This window comes from Cnephaeus nilssonii (genome assembly GCF_951640355.1).
Source record: "Cnephaeus nilssonii genome assembly, chromosome: 14".
Classification (NCBI taxonomy): domain Eukaryota; kingdom Metazoa; phylum Chordata; class Mammalia; order Chiroptera; family Vespertilionidae; genus Cnephaeus; species Cnephaeus nilssonii.
The window spans coordinates 67,071,314-67,092,190 of NC_137085.1; positions in this window are offsets into that span (position 1 = coordinate 67,071,314).

Genomic DNA, 20,877 nt, shown 5'->3' on the forward strand with positions numbered 1-20,877 from the left:
TACAGATACAATCTATAATTATACATATTATTAATTTATTTTGTATTCTCTTAGGTCATTCCAAGCGCTAAGGAAAGAAAGTTGAAAGCTCTCAAGTACTTAAAAGACAAGTAGAAGCAGGGACCATTATATAATTCGTTCTTGAATTAGCGATGAATTTCATTATAAGCATTAACATGTTATCATAAACATTTTAAAATCCATTGCATGTTTCACAGTTTCATACATGGCATAATTTTCTTTGCGAAAGTGAGGAATATTGAGAGGCAAAACAACTTTAAAAATGTTTGCAGTTCCTTGGAAGAAAAACATTGTGTTGAACTCCCCTAGGGGGAAATATACTGCGTTAAAGAATATATATACTTATTTCCCCGTCTAAACAATGATGATATAAGACTGCAGGGTCAGACCGGCTTTTAACTGCAATGTGTTAAACTTCTAGGGTTTGCTAAATGAATTTCCTCAGCCTTTTATTCTCCATGTTTGGTAAAGGTTTGGGGGCTGACCGATTGCTATTATGACCACTGTGGACACTGAAAAATGACTTAGGAGAAACAGCCACTGAGAGGAAAGACAAATAGCTTTCCAGGAGAGAGAGCTTCGTGCATGGGGTCAGTAACCCTTATTCAGCCACTTGAATCTCAACTGTGTGTGGTCAGTGCCTGGATTTGGCAGAATCAGTACAGACGTTACCTTTGAATTCCCTTCTATTTCTTTCCTCTCTCTCACCCTCTCTTCCACTGATCCTCATTTGATTCCCCCCCTGCTCTAGACACCAAACAGATAGAAACAAACAAACAAACAAAATAAGCACAGCTCCTTGCCTGGTTTCTGTACCGTGTAACTTTATCAGCATGGTCTCTGTCCTTTAAGTAGACGTAGAACAAATAGCCATATGCAAGATTATAACTGCTGACTGTACTAACTAATTGGCATTCAGTAACTATTTAATGGGTAAACACTATGCCAGGCACTATCCTAAGTCCAGAGGGTAGAGCCAGAAAGTAGACAAAACCCTCCAAGAGATTAATCTCTAGAAGGAGAGTGCACTAAGCTGGCAGTTATATGTTTAAATTGCAATGATGAAGGATGTGCAGGTGCAGGGGGGGTCCAGAGGAGGGTACTTTACCGAGGCGGGAGCTGGGTGTGACAGTGGGTAAGAAAGATGTCCTAAGGCAGTGGTCGGCAAACTCATTAGTCAACAGAGCCAAATATCAACAGTACAATGATTGGAATTTCTTTTGAGAGCCAAATTTTTTAAACTTAAACTTCTTCTAACACCACTTCTTCAAAATAGACTCGCCCAGGCTGTGGTATTTTGTGGAAGAGCCACACTCAAGGGGCCAAAGAGCCGCATGTGACTCGCAAGCCGCAGTTTGCCGACCATGGTCCTAAGGAAGCATTTTTCACTTTCACAGTGAATTGTATTATTGTCCTCGTTATAATAAAGGAGGACAGGAGGTTTCAGTTTTAAGCTGCTACTGATAAGAAATATTACGTCTTAATTTGGTTAAACCTTGGACATGTTCCTAAGGGAACTGCAACTTCGCTCTTTCAATCTGTGTATCTTAGCCGTCAAGTTGAGGTTTAGCCTGTGTGGGAAATGCTGGTATTCTGAATGGCTGGGGTCTTTTTATAGAGTTGTCATACTTCTCTTGACTCAAACTTCCACCTAAGAAAATTTTTCAACAGAGAGCCTACCAAAACCACACTAACTCCATGCCTTGAAAGTACACAGGAAGTAAAGTATGAGACAGATCATCTATTGAAATCTATGAGAAATCAACAAATGTAGCAAGGAATATTGACCCTCAGAAACCCAAAGTTCCATAGCACATCTTGATCATACATGGTTTGAAGCCTAATGTGATTTGCCATTCCTGATAGAGAGATTGTTTTCATAGCAGTCTTTCATCAGCAGGGGGACCCCAGTACTCCCTTAGGCTGGGAGGACCCCTCCTCTGTGATTGTCAACACTGGGTCTGCCTCTCTTCAGCCATAGTCTGTGTCATATTTGGGTGTTGTGGCAAATTATACCTTTCCTTATGCTAGAGCTACTGTAATGGTATGCTGTGCTATTGGGTGAGGTCAGCCCTCAAGTGGTTTTCTCTGCAATGGATTGTTGGTAGTAACTTCTCTTGCCCAGACTACTTGAAAGTACAGCAGGGAGATGTCTTGGTAGAAGGAATTCACAGTGGCCAGTGCTATTTACTTATCTTTCCTCACTTAACTCAGAATGCCACTTTTATATGAAGAAACAGGCATATACATCTGATCTAATTCTCATTGATTGATTTGTCTGTTTTTAAACCAGTACATTGTTTGAAATATTGCGGTTATAGAATATGCACATTTTCAAATTTCTAATACATTCAAGTTGTTTGTCAAAGGGGATATCCATTTACATTTCCACAATTGCATGTGCAAATTCCTGTTTCTCTACATTTTCCAGAGCAATTATCAGATTTTTTTTTGTTATTGTCAACCTGATGGGTGAAAAGTGACATTCATTATTTTAATTTCAATGTCCTTTATTACTAGTGAGGGAATAGCTTTTTATCTGTTTATTTTTCAATCATATTTCATCTTTTGTGATTTGTCTTTCACATTCTGACCTTTTCAGAAACAAATTTATCTTATTTGCTTTAAAGAATTACTTTATATATATATTTATTATAACACTTTATATTTTAAATGTATTATAAATATCATCTGCCAGTTTATGGTTTGCCTTTTAACTTTCTTCATGGACCTTTTATGAGGGCAATATTTTTAGTTTTAATATGGTCAAATTCCTTCAATATGTGTGTTTTTTGTGTGTCTTGTTTAATTAAATCCTCCCAAAGATATTCTCCTAAATTTTCTTCTAATTCTAAAGTCAGTTTTTTTCTTGGCTAGATTTTATTTTTAAGTATGGTTCAAGATTAGATATATTGTAAGCTTGAAAATACTCTAATGAGACCTTTGTACATGTACACAAGAAATCATGGACTCAATGTTGTAAGTAAAGCAATATTTTAACAGCAAAATAACAACCTAAATACCAAAATAGAATGAAAAATGATGTGTGATAAATTCATATGATGGAATAGTATACAGAAATTTTAAGGGAAAATATATTAATGCATATAGACTTAAAAATAATAGGGTAAAAGTAGTAGGTTGAAGAAAAGCACGCTATGTATGATACTTTTATATTATTTTCAATATTACATATACAAGCAACACTATGTATTATTACATGGATACATATTTACATAAAATATTATTAAATGGCCTGGAAAACTACATGTAAAATTCATGACGGCAAAGACATGACTATAAACGTCCAAGAAGCTTAATGGACCCCATGTAGGATGAACTGAAAGAGACCTACACTGAGGTACATTATAACAAAACTGTTGAAAGTCTAGGACAAAGAAAGAATCTTGAAAGCAGTGAGAGAGCAGTAACTCTTTACATGTAGGATATCCTCAATTAGATTATCAGCAGATTTCTCATCAGAAACTTTGGAGGCCAGAAGGCAGTGGGCTGACATATTCAAAGTGTTGAAAAAAAGATCATTCCATCAAAAATCCTAGATCTGGAGAAACTGATTTTTGTAAGTGAGGGAGAAATTTAGACATTCCCAGATAACCAAAAGTCGAGGGTGTTCATCACTACTAGAGCTGTCCTGCAATAAATACTAAAAGGAGTACTGCAAGTTGAAATACAAAGACTAAACAGTAACTCAAAGCCAAATGAAAAAATAAAGAACTCTGTAAAGGGAAATACATAATGATAGAAGCTAGTATTATTGTAACTTTGGTTTGTAGCTCTGCATTTGTTTTCTATATAATTTAAAAGAATACATAAAAACAATTATTGGTATATGTTTTTAGACATAATAGTGTATAAAGATGTCATTTTGTGGCATAAGTAACTGAAAGGGGATGGGCACAGCGTTGTAGAGAAGCAGAATGTTATATGCTATTAAACTTCAGCTGGTACACATTCAACTTAGAGTATTATAACTTTAGGGTGTTAAATGTAATCCCCATGGTAACCACAGAGAAAATGCCTGTAATATATACACAAAAGGAAATGAGAAAAGAATTAAAATGTTTTCCTGCAGAAAACCAACTAAACATAAAAGAAGACAGTAGTATAGGAAATGAGGGACAAAAATAAAGCTATAAAGCATATAAAAAAGTGACAGAAGTCTATCCTTATCAATAATTACTTTAAACGTAAATAGATGAAACTCTCTAATCAAAAGCAAAGATTGATAAGATAATTAAAATAGCATGGTCAACTATACACTGTCTATAAGAGACTCACTTTAGATCCAGAAACACAAATACATTGAAAGTGAGAGGACATAAAAAGCAATTTCATGCAAATAGTAACCAGAAATAAAACAACCAGAAATGGCTATACTATTATCAAACAAAATAGACGTTAAATCAAAAGCCTACAAATCAAAAGGTTATAAGGAACAAAGAAGAACATTATCTATTACAATTTCAGGAACCAGAAAAAGGACAAAATAAGCCCAAAGCTAGCAGAAAGGAGGACATAACAAACATTAGTTCAGATATAAGTGAAATTAGACTAGAAAAACAATAGAGAAAATCAATGAAACTAAAAGTTGGGTCTTCAAAAAGATCAACAAAATTGACCAACACATAGCTGGATGGATTAAGAAAAAGAGAGAGAAGCCTCAAATTTCTAAAACCAGAAATGAAAGTGGAGGCCAGCAACCAGCCAGGTCTGTGCCAGTTGCCCTGGCCTGTGACCTGTCCCTGTGCTTGTCAGGCTGGCGGGAGGCAGGGTGCAGAAATCGAGCCTGCCTCTGCTGCCCATGCTGCTCCTGCTCGGGCCAGCCCTCCTCTGCAACACACGCCTCTGCCCTGGTCCTCAACCCTTGAACCAGGTGCTGGTCCAAGAGAGTGACCAAAGCACTATGGAGGCCACTGGCGTCTGGAGGTTCTGGCCTGGATGCCGTTGAGAGGGGCTGTGCTGTGTGACAGCACCGTGACAGCGCTGTGGGCTTTGGAGGAATCCTGATGAATCTGGAAAACCCGTGAGGGGGAATGTGCCACCACTGGCACACATCTCTGCGTGGCATAAAATTCAAGATACGTGGTCGAATAGGAGATTGGCCAGTCCCTGGAGTTGGGGCCTCTACTGATGATGCTGAGGCAGCCTTAGCCACCAGGGAGGGTGATGTATTGATTCACTTCCTGCCAAACTGTTACTGCCTGTGGGGCTCGTGGGTTCCCCAAGACAGAAATCAAGAGGTAACCCAGGAGAAATTTCCAGACAGATTTTATTAAGCTTTTTATTAAGGGAGGCAGCAAGGAGGAAATGAAGGTCCCTCAAACTGTCTCAGGGGCTGGCTTTGCTTGGCTCTTTTATAAGCTGGGGGGCGGGGGGGGTGTGGGGGGACAAAGTGGACTTTTTGGAAAAAAAAAAGTAGTGGGCTTGTGGAATTTTCTATGTCGGGGTAGGAGAAGCAAGTGTAGATAAGACATTGTTTTTTTTTCCATAGGGAGTGGAGGGACAGTTGCATTCTTGTGCTGAGCTTATTGGGTGTGCTTTTGGCCATTTGGTATCCCTGGGATCCTGGTGAGGGGTGGCAGGATGGGGCCAGTTCTGTGTTTATTTTTTATCTGGTGTCCTTGGGATCCTGGGCCCAGGTCCTATGCTGTCTCAGGAGAATATATGAGAAGAGAAGAAGCTTCCGTTGTGGCTTGCCAAAAAGTGATTTCAACATTCAGAAGTATTTTTTAAGCTTCCTTGGGGCTGTTATCTGTGCCAGTGTGACTGGAAGTTATGGTGCGACTTCCAACAAATTTCCAACATAATTTCATAGTTTATAATTGTCTAAAAAATAGCCAACTGAGGAAAAAAGTTGCATCTAATCCGTCTTTTCTGTCAGCATCTATGTAAAAAGCCAATTAAAGGAAACGTAGGAAAATTAGACTTCATTGAAATTAAAAACTTTTGCCCATCAAAAGACACTATCGATAGAGTGAAAAGGCAACCCACAAAATGGAATAAATATTTGCAAATTATATATCTTACTAGGGGCCCAGTGCATGAATTTGTGCACCTTGAAAGGAACTGTGGGCAGCGAGGCTGAGGTGGGCACAGGGGCGGGTCTCAGCCCATCCTCTGCGCCCCTGCCTGGCCCCTCCAGCTGTGGCCCCTGGTCCCGTCTGCCTGCAGCCCGTTCCCACTGCCACTGCTCCCACACGCTAATGGCACTGGTCCCACTCGCACCCGCTGAGGGTGCCGAGTGATTGGGGCTGGTGCCTTCAGCAGGTAAGAGCGGCAGCTGCTGCCCCGATCACCCCTCAGGAGCACAGGGAGGTGGAGAAGCCATCAGGGGTGATCGGGGCCGGCAGCCGCCCGCTGCCGGCCCCGAGTGATCGGGACCAGTGCCGGGCACCGGCAGTGGGTGAGAAGGATGGCTCCAGCGCTGGCTGCGGTGCGAGTGGTGGCTGCCGGCCCCAATTGCTCCTCAGGAGCAGGGGGAGGTGGAGAAGCCCTAAGGGGCAATCGGGGCCAGTGCCGGGTGCCGGCAGCAGGTGTGAGTGGCGGGCAGGACCACTACATGCAGGAATAAAGAATTTTCAGTAATCACCAGAGGCTCGCCCTGATGACAGCGACTGGCACCCCGCCTTGGTCTGGTGGCCCTCCTTCCCCCCCCCCCCCCCCCCACACTCACCTGGTCCACCATCTGGCCACAGCAGACACCCACCATGTTCCATGCTCTGTTGCCTGCTGCCGACGCCTGCCATGTTCCACACGTGTACCCTGGTGGTCAGGGCACATCATAGCGACCAGTTCGGTTGTTCCGCCATTTAGTCTATTTGCATATTAGCCTTTTATTATATAGGATAAGAGATTAATATCCAGAATATATAGAGAATTTCTAAAACTTCAACAACAAAAACAGACAGGCTCTGAGGAACATCACCGTCAGCACCTCAAAGCATGCTGATTAGAAGTGCACCTCCAGGCAGCAGCTTCTAAAGTGTGCAGTGACAACCTCAGGGAAAGCTGGGGGACCTGCATTTTTGCCCTCCTCCCTGTGCTGAGCCCTGGGGAGGGGGATTGGCAAGTGCTCAAGTGCCCATTAGCAACTGCTTCTTTGTTTGCTATCATCCCACCAGACTCCTGAATGCATGCTCCATGGGCTTTCAGGGTGAGGTGATTTGAGGTCCCATCCCTTAAAAACCGGGGTGACATGTGCCACTTCCAGGAGGAGTTTCTAATTATCCTGGGAAATTCTACAAAGTGTTCTTTTCCCTTTGGATTGGCTAGTGGGTTGGTAACACTCAACAAGGTGACTCCTCCATCAGACCGGTGCCTCGAGGGTGCAAGAGTTTCCCTGCAGACGCATGAAGACATGTAGTATAAGACATGAACCTTTGCTTTTCAAGCCACTAAGGGTTGGGAGAGTTCGACTGCAGCATAATCTAGCCTTTCATGACTAATATCCATGCAGTGTTATATTTCATACCTCTTGACACCATTTCTATCAGGTCACAGAATTTACTAATTATTGCAGGTGCTCAGCCTCTACTACTCTTGCCTTAGGCTCAGCCTCTAAAATACAGGAACTCTGCTCAGACTACACGGCAACCTCCTAATGAATCCTATTGCATAAATGTATACAGATGTGCCAAATGCCGGCTGGGTGAGAGAGACTGCACATTGCCCTGTGACAGGGGTGGGTGGTCCCGTCCGAGGGCTGTATAAGGCCGGCAACATCACTTGGTGTGGCCCCGCCAAGGCATTAGGGTGAGTTAATTAATTGTTTGACCAAATAAAGTGGGCTAATATTTAAGTTGTTGTTTTTGTATGGCCCGAGAATTATATTATAATATCCAAATGGCCCTGGGCAGAAAAAAGGTTCTGCACCCCTGCCCTATAAAATAATGCTGTCTTTAAAACCCCATAGCTTTGATTACATATGTTTTTTAGGTCTTGATGAGGTGTAAGTGATAAGAGAAAAATGGGTGTTTTCTGGAAGATCCTCCCAATCCTTAGAAAACCTTTCATCTACTGTTATTCTCTGCCTTACACTAACAAATGAACCTTGGCTCTATAGCCATGGGTTGTGGCTACCTGGTAGCAACAAAAAAGTGGATTACATGCATACATCGCGTACTGTGAACAACATTGAAAGACCATTTAATCTTTTTAAAATATATATATTTGTATTGATTTCAGAAAGGAAGGAAGAGGAAGACAGAGATAGAAACACCAGTGATGAGAAAGAATCATCAGTGGGCTGATTCCTGGATGCCCCCTATTGGGGATCAAGCCCACAACTCAGTCATGTGCCCTGACCAGGAATTGAACTGTGACCTCCTGGTTTATAGGTTGATGCTCAACCACTGAGACACACTTGCTGGGCCATTTAATTTTTGTATCTATAAAACCTAGCAATGATTTATTACCAAGCTATCTCTGCTACTTCTTGAGACATTCTAGAGCACTGGAAAATCATTGTATCCATTAGTGGCATATATAATGGTGTCATTATTAAGGTACTGGGGTGATTGCTTCTATTGGGAGGAAAAAGTCTTGCATTCCACAGAGCCGATGCTTCCAACAAATATGACCTTGATAGAGAAAATTCTAGAGTGCAGTGAATACTTCAAGGGGTTAAGAATTTTCACAGCAAATGGAGGAAAAGGGACTAAGACTAGTAAGGAAAGGGAAAGAAAAATGGCTAATGCAGAGTGCATGTGGTTTCATGGAATGGTTTTTAATAAAGGAAAAAGCAATTGGAACCTTCCTTTATGTAACCACCATTTAAAAGTGAAACATGAACACTATATTAGTCATGGTGCTCCAGAGAAATAAAATCAATAGGATTGATGTAGATATAGACAATAGACATAGAGAGTAGATGTAGATAGAGATTTATTTATTATTTATTTTTATTTTTTATCACTGTTTATCCCCTCTTCACCTCCACCTACCTCCCTCTCCTCACAATCACCACATTGTTGTCCATGTCCATAAGTTCTCTTTTTTTTTTTCATTTTTGCTCAATCCCCTTCCAGCCCCCCATCAACCTCCTCCTTCTCCCCCACACCCCACCCCAGAGGCTATCTATGAGTCTGTCTCTGTTTTGCTTGGTAGTTCAGTTTGTTCATTAAATTCCACGTATGAGTGAAATCATATGGTACTTGTCTTTTTCTGATTGGCTCATTTCACTGGCTAGTGTGGCTCATTTGATTGAGTGTCATCCAGGTCGGGCTCACCCAGGTTTCAGGCTCCCCAGTAGGAAGTGTGCAGAAGGCAGCCAATGGATGTTCAGCTCTCACATTGTTGTTTCTCTCTCTTACTCTCTCCCTCCCTCTATCTAAAAATCAATAAAAAGTTATTTTGAAAAATGTAGAAGAGGAGATTTATTTATGGAATTGGCTCATGAGATTTTATAAGCTGAGATAATCCATGGTGTCCCTTTGCTGTTGACAGCTGGAGAACTAGGAAAGCCAGTGGTATAATTCTGTCTGAGTTCAGAGGTCTAAAGACCAGGAGCTGATTGATGTCACTCCCTGTGAAGGTGTGAGGGATGGGGCAGGCCATTGGTATAAATCTCAGAGTCTAATGGCCTGAAAACCAGGAGCCCTGATGTCCAAGGGCAAGAGAAGATGGACATTTTAGCTCAAGAACAAGAACTGACTCTTCCTATGCCTATGAGTCCTCAAGGGATTGGATGATACCTGCTCATGTAAGGAAGGCAGATTTAAATATATATATATATATATATATATATATATATATATATATATATATATATATATATATATATATATTTATTGATTTCAGAGAGGAAGGAAGAGGGAGAGAGAAATAGAAACATCAATGATGAAAGAGAATCATTGATTGGCTACCTCCTGCATGCTCCCCACTGGGGGTTGAACCCTCAACCCAGGGATCTGCCCTTGACTGGAATCAAACCTGGGACCCTTTAGTCCGAAGGTCGATGCTCTATCCATTGAGCCAAACCGGCTAGGGCAGGAAGGCAGATCTTTACTCACTCTATAGGGTCCAATGCTAATCTCTTCCAGAAACACCCTAACAGACCTCCAGAAGTAACATTTTACTAGCTCTGTGGGCATCCTTTAGCCCAGCCCAGTTGACACATAAAATTAACTATCACAAATAATGTCCTTTAAAATTTTAATCATGAGATTCATTTCTATGGGGTTGCCATTTTTTCCTCTTTTAGTATTAATATTAGTGTCTCCCCATTGACTCCTACAGTTGAGATTATACCTTCAGGAGTCTCAGTTAACTCTTCTCATCTTGCTTTCCATCCAAGAATTTGATTCACATATCTTATGTTAATCTAAAGAATTTTTCCACAGTTGCCTTTTATTCATGATGTATTTCTAATTTTTACCTATTCCATTTGAGAATAAATGATTTTTATACACTCGTATCTTCCACTTTATTTTTAATTGTTTACCATTATGAATAAAATAAACTGCTCTTTGGTCACACAACTGACCTTAGTGGTGACCTTATGTTTCTCTTGGGGGAGAGTGATGGGAAAATTTTCTGACAAATTCTACTATCATTGCTTTTTTTTTCTTTCTTTTTAATTATACAAATCACAACTATCCCATTTTAGGAACAATGATTTGTTACTCATTATTTGAAAAGATTAAAACTGATTTGGGCAAATAATGAAGTTAAGCTTTTTATCTCTCCATTATTTTTAGTATTTTAAAACTAGGATTCTACAATAATCAATCTTATTAGAGTGTGAAAGGAGGTTTGATACGTTCTAATCTATTTCCTTCATGTAGTTGGTAGCTGCTATTTTCCCCTGCAGTAATATCTGTTTGCATTTTTTTTCTCCTGAGGGCACCATGGACTTCTTTTGAATTGTGTTTGTTGAGAATATGATTCAGACTCAAGCCAACGTGGACATGTATTGGTTTAGGAGTTGACATTAGCTCAGCTCATGTCAATTAAAACTCATGAAAATCAACTCTAGGACTTTTGCCGATACTATTGAGAAACACATGTTTTTCAGTTACTGTTACCCAGCAGATAAAATATAAACCCGAGCTTTCCAAGATCTTCTTTGTTCCGTTGGACACACCACTGAGGCCCTTGAGGAGGGCCTCTCTGAGAATGAAGCCAATAGTCAGGAGCACTGAGTGAAGGGCTGAGGAGAGACTGTTGACTATTATAATTCTTAAGCACCTAGATTCAGCTTTTCCTGAGGCCTGCTACATGGAAATTTTGATGATGTGAAATAATAAATTCAAGTTTTTTGTTTTTTTTTTACTTCATGTATTTTGAGTTGGTTTTCTTTCACCTTGGCTTCTTTGTATAAATAGTAAAGTTTTAACACTAGGCCTTTCTGTCACAATAGGCCTAATGTAAAAACTTGACTATTTATGCAAAGAAGCCAACACCCGGAAAAGTAAGGTGATTTTCTTCAGGTTCACGACCTGGGGTCAGAATCTAAATCTGCACATTTCTAATGCAGAGTTCTTTGCCTCTCATGCCCTTCCTCTTTAGAAGGGGGCCGTTAACAGCCTGCAGTCTGGGGAGGTGACGGTTTTCCATCTTGCTATATATCCATTTGGTGTTCAACGACTGTGTTAACCGCCTTGTGTCACACAGAGAAAGAAGTCCCCAATCAGTCATGATTCTGACACAGAAGGCAATGGAATGGGGAGATTCAGAAAGGATAAAGAGGTGTACTTTATTTCTGGATGTTGTCTTGTCAGAAAAAAAAAAAAAAAAAAGGTTGAGTTTTGATAGGATGCCCTGTAAATAATTCTGAGGTGGAATATATAGAACACTCACTTTGCCAAGTCTACGGCATCTATTATAAAATGGAAGAAATTCCCATGAAAGTGAATTTTAATCTTTCTTCTAATGTGAAAACTTTAAAAACATTCCCTTAGAAGTTCCAAAGAAAGGGAAATCTGTATGACTTATTTTTAAAAAATACATTTGTATTGATTTCAGAGCGAAAGAAAGGGAGGGGGGGAGAGAGAGAGAAACATCAATGATGAGAGAGAATCATTGATTGGCTGCCTCCTGCCCTCCCCACACTGGGGATTGAGTCTACAACCTGGGCATGTGCCCTGACCAGGAATTGAACTGTGACCTCCTGGTTTATAGGTTGATGCTCAACCACTAAGCCATGCCGGCCCGGCTGTATGACTTACTTTGATGAGAATCTGACCATTACATTTAATGGTCTGATTCTAAATTTAGGGAAACAGAAGGTGTTATCCTCCAGACAAAAGGCATATGAAGCATAATTCAAACATGAGTCTTTGGTTTCCCAGCATGGCCCTATTCTTATGTGAATAAAGATTTAGTAGTTTCAGTCAACATTAGGTCAAGTTAAGAAGAAAAGCATTCAGTCTGTGGTACCTGAAAAAGTGGGTCTTGACTTGGAGGATTCTTTTTTTTTTTTTTCAATTTTTTTATTAAGGTATTATATGTGTACATATCTTACCATTGCCCCCCCCACCCCACTCCCATATATGCCCTCACCCCCCAGAGTTTTGCATCCATTGGTTATGCTTATATGCATGCATACAAGTCCTTTGATTGATCTCTTATCTCCCCCACCTCTCTCTAACCTTCCCCCTGTAATTTGACCGTCTGTTTGATGCTTTACTGTCTCTGTATCTATCTTTTTGTTCAAGTTTATAATGTTCTTTATTATCCATAAATGAGTGAGATCATGTGGTGATCTTTCATTGACTGACTTATTTCACTTAACATAATGTTCTCCAATTCCATCCAGGTTGCTGCAAATGATGAGAATTCCTTCCTTTTTATGGCAGCATAGTATTCCATTGTGTAGATGTACCATAGTTTTCTGATCCAGTCATCTGCTGACGGGCACCTAGGCTGTTTCCAAATCTTAGCTATGGTGAATTGTGCTGCTATGAACATAGGGGTGCATATATCCTTTCTGATTGGCGTTTCTAGTTTCTTTGGATATATTCCCAGGAGTGGGATTACTGGGTCAAATGGGAGTTCCATTTTCAGTTTTTTGAGGAAACTCCATACTGTTCTCCACAGTGGCTGCACCAGTCTGCATTCCCACCAGCAGTGCACGAGGGTTCCTTTTTCTCCGCATCCTCGCCAACACTTGTCGTTTGTTGATTTGTTGATGATAGCCATTCTGACAGGTGTGAGATGGTACCGCATTGTTGTTTTGATTTGCATCTCTCGGATAATTAGTGACGTTGAGCATGTTTTCATGTGTCTCTTGGCCTTCCTTCTGTCTTCTTTTGAAAAGATTCTATTTAGGTCTGTTGCCCATTTTTTTATTGGATCATTTATCTTCCTTTTATTAAGTTGCATAAGCTGCCTGTAGATGTTGGAGATTAAACCTTTATCAGTGATGCCATTTGCAAATATGTTCTCCCATGCAGTGGGTCTTCTTGTTGTTTTGTTGATGGTTTCTTTTGCTGTGAAAAAGCTTTTTATTTTTATGTAGTCCCATTTGTTAATTTTCTCTTTAGCTTCCATTGCCCTAGGTGCAGTGTCAGTGAAGAATTTCTTTTGGCATATGTCTGAGATTTTGCTGCCTGTGGATTGCTCTAGTATTTTTATGGTTTCCCGTCTTATGTTTAAGTCCTGTATCCATTTTGAGTTTATTTTTGTGTATGGCGTAAGTTGGTGATCAAGTTTCATTTTTTTGCATGTATCTGTCCAATTTTCCCAACACCATTTATTGAAGAGACTGTCTTTATTCCATTGTATGTTCATGCCTCCTTTGTCAAATATTAATTGAGCATAGTGGTTTGGGTCAATATCTGGATTCTCTATTCTGTTCCATTGATCTATATGTCTGTTCTTGTGCCAGTACCAGGCTGTTTTGAGAACAGTGGCTTTGTAATACAGCTTGAAATCTGGTATTGAGATCCCTCCTACTTGATTCTTCTTTCTCAGGATTGCTGTGGCTATTCGGGGTCTTTTTTTATTCCAGATGAATTTTTGGAGAGTTCTTTCAAGGTCTGTGAAATATGCCGTTGGTATTTTAATGGGGAGTGCATTGAATCTATAGATTGCTTTGGGTAGTATGGACATTTTAATGATGTTGATTCTACCAATCCATGAACATGGTATGTTCTTCCATCTGTTTACATCTTCCTCTACCTCTTTTTTCAGTGTCCTGTAGTTTTCCGTGTATAGGTCTTTTACCTCCTTAGTTAAGTTTATTCCTAGGTATCTTAATTTTTTTGGTGCGATGGTAAATGGGATTGCCTTTTTAGTCTCTCTGTCTGTAAGTTCACTATTGGTGTATAGAAAGGCCATAGATTTCTTGGCGTTAATTTTGTATCCTGCTACATTGCTGAATTCATTTATTAAGTCTATTAGTTTTTTGACAGAGTCTTTTGGGTTTTTTATGTACAATATCATGTCGTCTGCAAATAAAGACAGCTTTACTTGTTCTTTTCCAATTTGGATGCCTTTTATTTCTTCTTCTTGTCTAATTGCAATGGCTAATACTTCCAGTACTATGTCAAACAGGAGTGGTGAGAGTGGGCATCCCTGTCTCGTTCCTGTTCTTAGGGGAAATGTTTTTAGTTTTTGTCCATTGAGTATGATGTTTGCTGTGGGTTTATCATATATAGCTTTTATTATGTTGAGGTATGAGCCTTCTATTCCCACCTTGTTGAGAGTTTTTATCAAGAAAGGGTGTTGGATTTTGTCAAATGCTTTCTCTGCATCAATTGATATGACTATGTGATTTTTATCTTTCAATTTGTTTATGTGATGTATCACGTTTATTGATTTGCGGATATTGTACCATCCTTGCATTCCTGGGATAAATCCTACTTGGTCATGGTGTATGATCTTTCTGATGTACTGCTGGAGCCGATTTGCTAGAATTTTGTTGAGGATTTTGGCATCTATGTTCATGAGGGATATTGGTCTGTAATTCTCTTTCATTGTGTTGTCTTTATCTGGTTTTGGTATTAGGGTGATGCTGGCTTCATAGAAGGAGCTTGGAAGTGTTCCTTCCACTTGAATTTTTTTGAATAGTCTGAGGAGGATAGGTTTTAGTTCTTCCTTGAATGTTTGGTAAAACTCTCCTGTGAAGCCATCAGGCCCCGGGCTTTTGTTTGCCGGAAGCTTTTTGATGACTGCTTCAATTTCGTCCATAGTTATTGGCCTATTGAGCTGTTTAGATTCTTCTTGATTGATTTTTGGAAGGTTATATTTTTCTAGGAATATGTCCATTTCCTCCAGGTTGTCCAGTTTGTTGCAATAGAGTTGTTCATAGTATTTTGTAACAATCCTTTGTATCTCAGCAGGGTCTGTTGTTATATCACCTTTTTCATTTCTGATTTTGTTTATTTGGGTCCTCTCTCTTTGCTTCTTGGTGAGCCTGGCTAGAGGTCCATCAATCTTGTTTATCCTTTCAAAGAACCAGCTCTTGATTTTGTTGATCTTATGTATTGTTTCTTTGGTCTCTATGTCATTTATCTCCACTCTGATCTTTGTTATTTCCTTCCTTCTGGTTACACTGGGCTTTTCTTGCTGCTCTTTTTCTAGCTCTTTGAGTTGTAGGGTTAAGTAATTTATTACCATTGTTTCTTGTTTTTTGCAATAGGCTTGTAGAGCTATGAACTTCCCTCTCAAGACTGCTTTCGCTGTGTCCCATAGATTTTGGATTGTTGTGTTTTCATTGTCATTTGTTGCCATGATGTTTTTTATTTCTTCCTTGATCTCTCTGGTGACCCAGTCCTTGTTTAATAGCATGCTGTTTAGTCTCCATGTGTTTGATTTCTTTGGATTGTATTTATTGTAGTTGATTTCCAGTTTTATGCCACTGTGATCTGAGAAGATGCTTGATATAATTTCTATCTTCTTGAATTTGAAGAGACTTTGCCTGTGACCCAGCATATGGTCTATCTTTGAAAATGACCCATGTGCACTTGAGAAGAATGTATATTCTGTGGCTTTGGGGTGAAATGTTCTGAAGATGTCAATTAATTCCATCTGGTCTAGTGAGTCATTTAGGATTGCTGTTTCTTTGCTGATTTTTTGTTTAGAGGATTTGTCCAGTGGTGATAGTGGGGTATTAAAGTCTCCTACTATGATTGTATTGCTATTAATCTCTCCCTTGATATCCTCCAGGAGTTTTTTTATGTATTTGGGTGCTCCTATATTGGGAGCGTATATGTTTACCAGAATTATTTCTTCTTGTTGGATTTTTCCCTTTAGTATTATGAAGTGGCCTTCCTTATCTCTTGTTATGGCATTTACTTTGAGGTCTATTTTGTCAGATATAAGTATTGCTACCCCAGCTTTTTTTTCATTTCCATTTGCCTGAAAGATATTTTTCCATCCCTTCACTTTCAATCTGTGTGAGTCTCTTGTTCTGAGGTGGGTCTCTTGTAGGCAGCATATATATGGGTCGTGTTTTTTTATCCATTCAGCTACTCGATGTCTTTTGATTGGAGCATTTAGTCCGTTTACATTTAAAGTTATTACTGAAAGGTATTTCTTTGTAGTCATATCTATTTTTGTGTCTGTATTCCTTCTTACCTGTTTATTTCTTCTTTTTACAGTATTCCCTTTAGCAATTCTTGCATTGCTGGTTTGGTGGTTTTAAACTCCCTGAGACTTTTTTTGTCTGCAAAGCTCCTGATTTCCCCTTCAATTTTGATTGATAGTCTTGCTGGATATAGTATTCTTGGATTCAGTCCTTTGCTTTGCAACACTTTGTATACCTCCTTCCATTCACTTCTAGCTTGATGTGTTTCTGTTGAGTAATCATTTGACTATCTGATGGGTGTTCCTTTGTAGGTAACTCTCTGTCTCTCTCTTGCTGCCTTTAGGATTCTCTCTTTATCATTTATATTTGCCATTGAAATTATGACATGTCTTGGTGTGGGTCTTTTGGGATTGATCCTGCTTGGGACTCTCTGTACTTGCGTAACTTTTATCTTTCCCATATCCAGGAAGTTTTCTGTCATTATTTCTTCAAATAGATTTTCTAATCCCTGCTGCTCTTCTTGTCCTTCTGGCAGCCCTATTATATGCATGTTATTTTGTTTCAGGTTGTCCCGAAGCTCCCTTAGGCTTTCCTCCTGCTTTTTAATTTTTTTCTCCAATTGCTGTTCAGATTGAGCTTGTTTCTGTACCTGATCTTCTAACTCACTAATTCGGTCCTCTGCTTCTTGTAGTCTACTGTTGAAACTTTCCATGGTGTTTTTGATTGTAGCTATATCACTTTTCATTTCTTCCTGATTCTTGCATAAGTTGTTGATTTTCTCATCCATCCGATGTATAAATTCCATGACCATTACTCTGAACTCCTTTTTGGTCATGTAGCAAGCTTCAGTTTCACTAATTTCCTTTCTTGGCGACTCCACATTTTCTTTCCTCTGTGAGTTATTTCGTTTCCCCATTCTGGCTATTACCAGAAAGCTCAAGCTTCCGTTTGCGTGGACCTGGGCCGTGTGCCGTGGGGACTTCGCTCCACCTGAGTTTCACTGAAGTGCTCTGACACTAGGATGTGTGGCTGCCTTTGGTTGGCGGGAACCAGACTTGCCCAGGGTCAGTGTCCCCAGTGTTCCGTGTGGTCTCGTGTGCACACTTAGAATCAGGGGCCCTGTCTGCGCCACACTGTTGGTATGTGCCGGAAATGAGATCCTTAGCATGTGCCAGGAGTTAAGAGTTTCCCTGTGTCTGCACCAAGACTCGAGTGTCAAAGTCTCTGTTGCCTTGTGCGGTTTCTCGTTGAGAATCAGGGTCCCTGTGTGTGCATGCACCAACAATTGGGGTCGCTGGCTCTTAGTGTGAATGCGCTGTGAGTCAGGGATCCCAGGCAGCTGTGTCTGGCGTGCCAAAATCCCTGAAGTGGAGCTGCGTCCTGTGTGTGCTCTCTCTACTGTGCCAAACCGGCTAGAGCGCCCATTCTTAAAATCCTGAAGGTGAGCTGGCTCCGTGAACTCTCCCAGAGTCCCGGAAGGGGGGCGGAGTCCGTCCTGCGCGCCAGATTCCCCAAAGGGTAGCTCCTCTGTGCACGCTCTAAGAATCCCCGAAGGGGGAGCTGTGACCCGCAAGCCAAATTTCCCCAAATTCCCTGAAGGGGAGCCCTCTGTGCGCACTGACAGATTTCCCCGACGGGGAGCTGCTTCTGTCCCGAGCGTGCCAAATTCCCTACGGGGGAGTGCGTCCCTGCGCAAAGCTCGGCAGCTTGTCGAGGGGCGGGTCTATCAGTTACTATGGCGCTTTCCGCGCCTGTGGGCGCTCAGCAGCTTGGGGGAGGGGCGGGTCTATCAGTTACTATGGCGCTATCCGCGTGCCTGAGGGGAGGGGGATAGGCTCTTTGACTCAAGGAAATCTGCGGGGAAGTCTGGATTCTTGTTGTTTGTTGGTCTGAAGCTGTGATAGCAGTTCTCTGTCCCCAGTGGCTGCAGGGTCCTGGTTTGTGTCAAAAGCCAGGATCCGAGTCTCAGGCAGCTCTGTTTCCCAAGATGGCGTGGTCTCCGCGTCCGCACCAGCCGCCGAAAAGTGTCCGCTTTGTGCGCGGGGCTCCACCATCTAGGACTGCCCGGTTAGGGAGCCCCTTGGAAGACCTGCAGAATCTAACTGACCCTAGCTCATACACACACACACACCTCACACGTCTACACTCTCCTCTATGGGTTCCTCACTCACACTCTCTCTCTCCCTACCTTCCTGCAGGTCGCCATCCTTCTGAAATCTGGAGGATTCTTGTGGTTGCATTTCTGATCTATCAGAATTATTGGGGGCACTCTGAATATTGAGGTGAATTTGCCTTTTATAGTGCTTGTAAACAAAGTTCGCACAACCAACAGCAAAGGCAAGTGCAGTGTGACATTTCCTGCTGCCTTCTGCCTTCATAGCATCATAACCTTCAAGGTGCATAAAATGCCACCATGCTTGCCCTAGCTGGTTTGGCTCAGTGGATAGAGTGTTGGTCTGTGAACTGAAGGGTCCCAGGTTTGATTCTGATCAAGGGCACATGCCCAGGTTGTGGGCTTGATCACCAGTGGGGGTCGTGCAGGAGGCAGCTGATCAATGATTCTCTCTCATCATTGATGTTTCTATCTCTCTCTCCCTCTCCCTTCCTCTCTGAAATCAATAATAATAATAATAAAAAGATGCCACCACTCTGAACAGAGTTAATTGCCTGTGAATTCAGCAGAAGTGCTCTAAGCCAAAATAAAAATCAACAAAAACCGAACATACAAAACAAAAATTCTAATGTTAATTAAAAACTCCTATTTCCATTCTGTTTATGGTTAATGGAAGGAAAAAAAAAGGTTTTCATTATAAGCATTTTCCTTATACATTTGTGAATATAGCTTTTGCTGTTTATTTCAAATGCCATTTTAGATTTTTTTAGAGATTGATGTTGGGTTTACCAATTGCTGTTTTTTGGTTTTTTTTTGTTATTTTTTAAAACAGGTCTGAGGCTGTTCTATTTTGTTAGAATTTGGCTTTTATAAAAGCATGTTTTTTGTTTTTGTTTTTTTCCCTTTCTGAACTCATGTGTAAGTCCTACCTTCTAAATTTGACATGACACTCAGGAGCTCTCAGCTGGCTGGTAACATTTGATGGGAGGAGGAAAAGACAATCTGTCATTCAGATCACTCAGACTTGCAGGCGTAGGCCCGCCTCAGGTGGGGCAGTTTGTTGAACTGAGGGTCACAGTTTAGGAGCTCAAAGTGAACTTTTACTTTCCCGGTGGAACTCGGCACTCAAATGAAGGTTCTTGACATTTCTCCTGTTTCTGTATTCCCACTATCTTCCGAGTAGCATTTGGAATAAGAATTTGCTAGCTTTCAGATTGACCTAGGTCCCATTGACCTATTCAGACAGAGGGAGAAAAAAATGTGTCCATCAATTTTAGAGTCTGGGAGTCATGGAAACAAGTGCCCCTGACTTGGAGCCACTGCTTTCCCTGAGCTCCCTGAGCAGGGGGTGGGGGTGAAATTAGGAGGGTTATTTCTTTTCTTTTTTTATTTTGTAATATATTTTATTGATTTTTTACAGAGAGGAAGGGAGAAGGATAGAGAGTTAGAAACATTGATGAGAGAGAAACATCAATCAGCTGCCTCCTGCACAGCTCCTACTGGGGATGTGCCTGCAACCAAGGTACATGCCCTTGACCGGAATCAAACCTGGGACCCTTTCAGTCCACAGGCAGACACTCTATCCACTGAGCCAAACCGGCTAGGGCTAGGAGGGTTATTTCATGTCATTGAACCCAGTTACTTGGTTAGGATTAAGAATTGCTTCTCTCTCTCTCTCTCTCTCTCTCTCTCTCTCTCTCTCTCTCTCTCTCTCTCGCTCTCTCTCTCTCTCTCTTTCTCACTTTCTGCTTTATGATATGCAATGAAGGAATTTTGAGAGGGGACATCGCCAAGCTCTTAAAATACAACTTCAAAGGTACCATTTACTGAATGGTCCCCAGTCAACCTGAACACCTATGAACAATTTACTTATTCTCTAGGAAGTTCACACTGGTTCTCTAAAACCTTAAAACACTCTGTAAAGATATTGGCATGCCCAGTTAAAGAGGTGGGAAACTGATGTACAGGAAGGAGAGAGACCTTCTATGTCTGCCTTGGTGGATAAGCCATATCAGAAGCCTCACTCATTTCACAGATGACAGGCAGCTAAAGAACTACCTTTTATATTTTGGTCCTTTTGGGAAGTGCAGTCCCTAAAACACTCAGCATCAAACCCAAAACAGGACAAATGGAGCTGTTTCACAGGCCTGTGAGAGAGCCGCCAGGCCGATTGATTTTTCCAAGACCTGGCAGGTAGGATTGTTCACAGTGACACATCATTTTCCCAGAAAATGTTGATTCGAGAGATACT